Raw genomic sequence first — 6,000 nt, forward strand, 5'->3', positions numbered from 1 at the left:
ACAGTTTCAACACTTTAAGTCCCTGGACCATTTACCTATGCTTAATTTCACCCCACTCTGCTCTGCTGTTACCTCACCAACAGGAAGCATGTCACCTCTCTAAATGTTTACACGTGTGACACTGCTGAAGTAGCACAGCCTCTCAGCTGGGCCCCTTACTTTTCATCATATACATACTTACATTCAGACAAATCCACAGGTATGGTGCCAACACCCAGATTCAGTCCCTCCATAGTCTGCCTCTGCCCTACAACCAATCTCGCCTTGCAACAAAACATTCTTACACTTAAGAGCTCCTCCCCCAAAGCTCCAAATCAGTCCTTGGTAAAATCAGAGAGCACCCCCTGTCCATCGATGTCACTGTTGTCTCCCTCTCCACCCATTCATCAACCTTGATGTTATTCTGAACTCCACCCTTGACCTCCATGTCTGCAATATTGTTAAAACATTATTTTTCCACCCACCTCAACAGAATTGCAAATGGTAAACTATTCCAATACCAGCAGTCCCAACATGGCCAGTGTTAAAACATCATCCACTCAGCTTCAATCCAGCCGACTGGACAACTGCAATTCACTCCTGTCTGTAATCAGCTCCAGCATTTCATCACCCCTGTCCTACAGTGACCTTCACTCCTTGTTACCAACCCCTGTCAATCACAGATTAATTACAAATTGCACTACCGACACACAAGGCACTGCATACTGCATCGCCAAAACCAAAGCAGTATGAACACCCAACTTAATATGTTACTGCATGTTCAGAAGCAATCTATTACTTATTGTAAAAAATGAAGGAAAAAAAACTTCAAAGTGTGTGTATCATGATTTTAAATATGAATTGTAAAATTACACCATTTTTTCAAGGAGGTGATACCCAGTTGGCAGTAGACAGTTACCAGTGAGGGGCAAAGGTTTCACATTTGAGGACATGAGAGACATAATACGTGTGCCCATGACATTTGCATTTGCACTGTACTGGACAGACAGGGACTCCAGAGAGTGGTAATGTTCATACAGTCTTATAATGCTTTTTATTTTGAAGGGTTAGCCTATATTTTCAATTTGCTTACTACTCACTGTCTGTGAAACCTACTGGTGTGTGCTGTTGTAACTTAGCATTATTTTAGCATAATTAAGCATTATTATATGCACAAAAAATAAATTAATTCTACATGTGAGTAGCTAAACTTTTTCTAAATGAAAACCATTTTGTTGAGTTTGCAACTATTTCCAGGTTGCTTCCTACACTTATTATTACCCACTTTATCTGAATAGAGAATAAAATCTCTGTTACACTGTCTAGTGGTCTTGACACTGCTGTCCATATAGGTAGTCCTCTTGGTTCTTTTGGTCACTCGGCCATTTCATAAGCAGGTGCTTCCAAGTCAACGTTGAATCTGTTGTGTTCTGCCATATTTTCTTTCGTGTTTTGTCATTATAATGGAAAAACACAAAAGATCTAAGAGGTATAGTTTTCAAGAAATCATACATTTTTAATTCACTGACATAATATTCACGGACACCAACTGATAAACACAGTAAAACCTTCAGTTTAAATATAATAAATCAAATTAACTCTCATAAAACTTACACGAGTAGATAAAACGTACTCTGTTGATTTAACACTGACTATTTTCCTGTGAACATAAGGACCCGTATGATTTTATTTGTCCACCATAATGTGTCAAACTGTTTCATACATTGATATTATAACAGCTACACGACACAATCTAATGGAGTACAGAACCAAGGTTACTGGGATTACTTCAATCAAGGCTGCATGAAGTCCTGCAAGCTGGAAAAATGCAAGCAGGCAGATATACCAGTTATGTTAGTGGTGCTCAGCTAAACTTTTAGAGCTTTTAGCTGCGCTGCACCGTGCCTCTGGAATTCAATCCTAAGCCATATCAGAGGTGCAACTACAATTGGTTCTTTTAAATCGTATCTTAAGACTTACTTGTTCTCATGTGCCTACTCCTCTTAGTTTTGACTTCTTAGGTTATTTATTTATTTATATTTTTATTTTTATTTTAAAGTGCCCTGGGATGTACGCATGAAGAGCGCTATATAAGAGCTTATTGTATTGTATTGTAAACTGCAGCCAACAGGACAGCCCCCACCTACCTACAGGACATGATTCAACCCTACACACCAGCTCAACCACACTGCTCTGCTGCAGCAGGGCGACTTGCACTCCCTGCCATCCGGGTGAATGGGTGTCACTCACCCCATCTACGGTGCTTCTCCACCCTAGCTCCCAAGTGGTGGAACGAGCTCCCTGTTCCTCCACGAACTACCAGTCCATTGCCCATCTCCCGCAGTGGTTTTAAGACACATCTCTTCAGACTGTACCTGGACTAACTATCACTACTCTGCAGGGCACTCCCAATCTTATCATTTGTATCCTTCAAATTTGTTCCTGTAGAACTTTCATGTTACACTTGTATCTCCATCCAGCACTTATATTGCATTTGCATCGTTACCTTGATGTTGTAGCTTGTTGTCATGCCTCCTAGATTGACTTACCATAACTTTCTGACTTAGCCTATGCTTATTGTGTGAACTGGACTTAATGTGTTCATGGCTATGGATATCTGTTACATAATTAGTATCTTATTGGACCTGTGTCTTGTAGTTGTTCCAATGACCTTAGTATGCACTATTGTACGTTGCTTTGGATAAAAGTGTCTCCCAAACAAATAATGTAATGTGATGGCAGTTTGTTAGAAGAAATGATGTCACTGTGGAACACGGCTTAGATCATGGTGTTGGACTATAGCCATTTTAGATCGGGCTTGACTTTCCAGTAACAAACCAACTGGCTCCTTTAGTCACCCCTCATAAAACAACTTGCATCCAAATGCTTTGCAAAGCTGTGAGTAAGTATGACACATCAGACATCATCAATGCTGGCAACCAGCAGCGATTGTATTACTGAGTTATTCTATTTGATTCATAATATGTTGAAACATTTCCAACAACCGTACCTACTGTACTACAAGCAAAATGTAAGCAAAAAAATCTAATTACACAGCAAGTGACCTTCATTACACATTGTATGGGGCATGGAAGGGATCCATTTTTTGAGCTTTAAGGTACAATTCCTGTTAATGTTCCCTCACTGGATCATATTTGCACCTTTGAATACTAATATAAAAGGGTAAAGGGCTCAATGGGTGTACCTTTGAGGGTACTATTACAGTGACAACCCATTGTACCCCTAGAGGGCCAATATTTGTCAATTTCTTCTGTCAGTGCATCATCTCATTTTACATAATGTTCTAACATTCCCAGGAAATCAAATGTATTCCTAATTTTCATGTTTATATCAGAATGTGGATAGGAATATTTGCTGTAGCCATCCATTCAGGATGATATAAATAACACTCTGACTTAATTTAAAGATTACCAGCAATACTAACTGCTGACCAGAAGGTATGTGTTCCATCTATAGTTTCTCACAAAAGACCATCAAATTCTAAAAACTTCACATTTAAAGTAAGAGCCCACAGCTACTCATTGTACATTTGAGATTACTACAACCAATAAGACGCATGTCCTAAACAGATTTAAACCAATCTCACTGCATTACACGTCCCACATGCTTAAGAATAGACATTGTCATATTACACCATAAAACCAAGGAAATGCCCTTTTGTGAATCGCTCTAATTGCTCAAATTCAGGAGGATTTTGGTTGATGACACTTCCAAAGGTAATAGGAAGGAGTACCTGACAAATGTAAATAAGTTTGTAGCATTACAGGAACAGACTCTTCAACTATGATGGAAAACTGGCTCCAGGCCTTGAATGTTTATCATAAATGCTAGAAAAGGTGTATTGTAAATGTATTCTTAATTTGGTTCATTTATGACAACAACAGTGCAGATTTTGCTCATGGTGTGCTGGTTTATTTTATGTCACGTTTAAAAAGGGGACCAAATTCAATAATTATGTATAATTATGTTACACATTTAAATTCAGACATTGTTTTGCAGCTACTGACAAAATGGACTGTTTTCAGTATTATATTTAGCATTTGCTAAGTTAACCTATATTTTGCTGATGCAGGCACATTTTGTCACATTGAATTTTCTGACAAAAAAATGTATTCTGCCTTCAGGGGAATTCCTGCACTCAGAATGTTCTATACAGTTATGACACAGTTATGTCCAAGTTAAAATAGCTAATATTTACATTTTTCACACTTAGTGTTTGCATGACACATCTACATGGCAACCTTGACAGAATATTCACATACATTTAAAACAAAATCTGTAGAAACATTTTTTTTTATCCAACAAAAATGCTTCTAAGCAGTATTTGCTTCCACATTGACCTCAAGTCATGTGTTCCATTACATTTTAAATCTTATAATTCCTGCTATTGATCCTAATTACGGCATTTTTACTACTGCCATGCAGACCTATACATAATTTATATGCGCTATAAATGCTAACAGTTATGAGTGTGCATTTCCTTGCACCTGTGCCCCTCGAGTGACAGACTGGCTGATTTTTAAATTAATCTGTCTGAAAATTTTGCAGCCATTTTAGTGATTACATTAAAATAGTACACAACATCACGAAACTGACATGGTAGTCCATGCATTCCACATGACTACAGTAACACGGTGATGACAATGATATTTAAAATGAATAGAAACCATATTAGAAGCTTTGTTGAAGCCAACAGCTTCCTAACCACATATAATTCGACGTACCAAGTTCATTTTAAGTTCATTTAATTAAGATATACAACTGGATCAGATATGAAACTAAATTACTACTCACTTTTAAACTAAAAATGATTTGGTGCCTCTAATAATACTGATTCAAGCATGGGTGTACGACAGTTGGGTGTAAACTCGGTGGAGTAATGGAATTCCAAAATAAAATCAAATAAAAACGTTAAGTAGGCTACATATTGGAATGCATAAATACACCAACGAACAAGGGAGTTGTTTTCAAAATAATCTGCAGTATACTCTCAAAACAACGATGTTTAACCGTCTCCATTATTAATTTCAGACAACGATCCCAATGATGGTCTCCATATACAGATTTAAGACACCATCATTGGGATCGTTACCTGAAATTAATAATGGAGACATCAAACGGTTAAAATGGTTAAACATCAAATGTATGTATACGTTTTCTTTCGTCCATATTTACATAAATGTGATCAGCCAAGTAGAAACGCTGTTGGTTACATGTATGTGTTTGCCTTCCACACGATGCTTCCTTAAGCACTGTAAACGGCTCCATTGTAAACCATCGCTCTTCACAGCTCTTAATTTTGAGAGTGATTCTTGGTGTTCACAAAGTGATCCTCTTGTAAGTCATTCACTAAAACCATACGGATCCCCCAGCCTGTGCATTAGCATATTTTACAGAAGAAACCGAACTTTTCCAGCATCTCAGGATAAAACAGCAGAGGCACCCCAACAGACAATAGAAGTAGGCTACTACTCTGGACATTTCCTTCCTTATAGACTTTTGCACCCACGGCCCCCTTACCCGCAATTTACCTTGGAATCAAACTGTATTCATATGAGGATGGAAATCCGCCTAAGGAAAGAACGGAAAATCCGAGAAAAAAGGCATGTTACTCCATCCTCGTACCCATAATCTCGGCACCCCGTCATCGGTGCTTAGGTTGTGGTAAGTGATAAGAGGATATGTGTATATTTAAGAGGGTGAATACGGTCGCTGTGAGTAGGGGGCGGAGCTTGAGCGCGCAGCTACACAGCGTTCACTCAGGCGTGGAGGGAGGGATACAAATAGCCAGGCTTCTGCGCGTACGCGCTGAACCAAGATGCAATCTGGGGAAAGAATCAAGGCTGGCACGGTGTTACTACCCTGGTGACCTCCTACGTCCCTGAGCCTAAACATTAGTGTTGTGTATGGAAAAGCTACTAGGTTGGTAACTGTGGAACCAAGTGTAAAAATGACCACGTGCCATCCTTTGACAAAATCAGAGCACTATCGGTATCGGTG

At 38.8% G+C, this 6,000-nt stretch overlaps 1 protein-coding gene across 1 annotated transcript in view; it reads right to left on the bottom strand.

The window, feature by feature from the left end:
• The window catches only part of plppr1 (phospholipid phosphatase related 1), a 38,060-nt gene extending 32,345 nt beyond the window's left edge, over nt 1-5,715 (bottom strand). Inside the window, exon 1 of the mRNA XM_035389885.1 lies at nt 5,532-5,715. The gene's annotated coding sequence lies outside the window, so the exon portion shown is untranslated. The remainder of the gene's footprint in view (nt 1-5,531) is intronic.
• Nucleotides 5,716-6,000: the final 285 nt, after the last annotated feature.

The sequence above is a fragment of the Anguilla anguilla genome, chromosome 14, assembly GCF_013347855.1.
Source record: "Anguilla anguilla isolate fAngAng1 chromosome 14, fAngAng1.pri, whole genome shotgun sequence".
Lineage (NCBI taxonomy): Eukaryota > Metazoa > Chordata > Actinopteri > Anguilliformes > Anguillidae > Anguilla > Anguilla anguilla.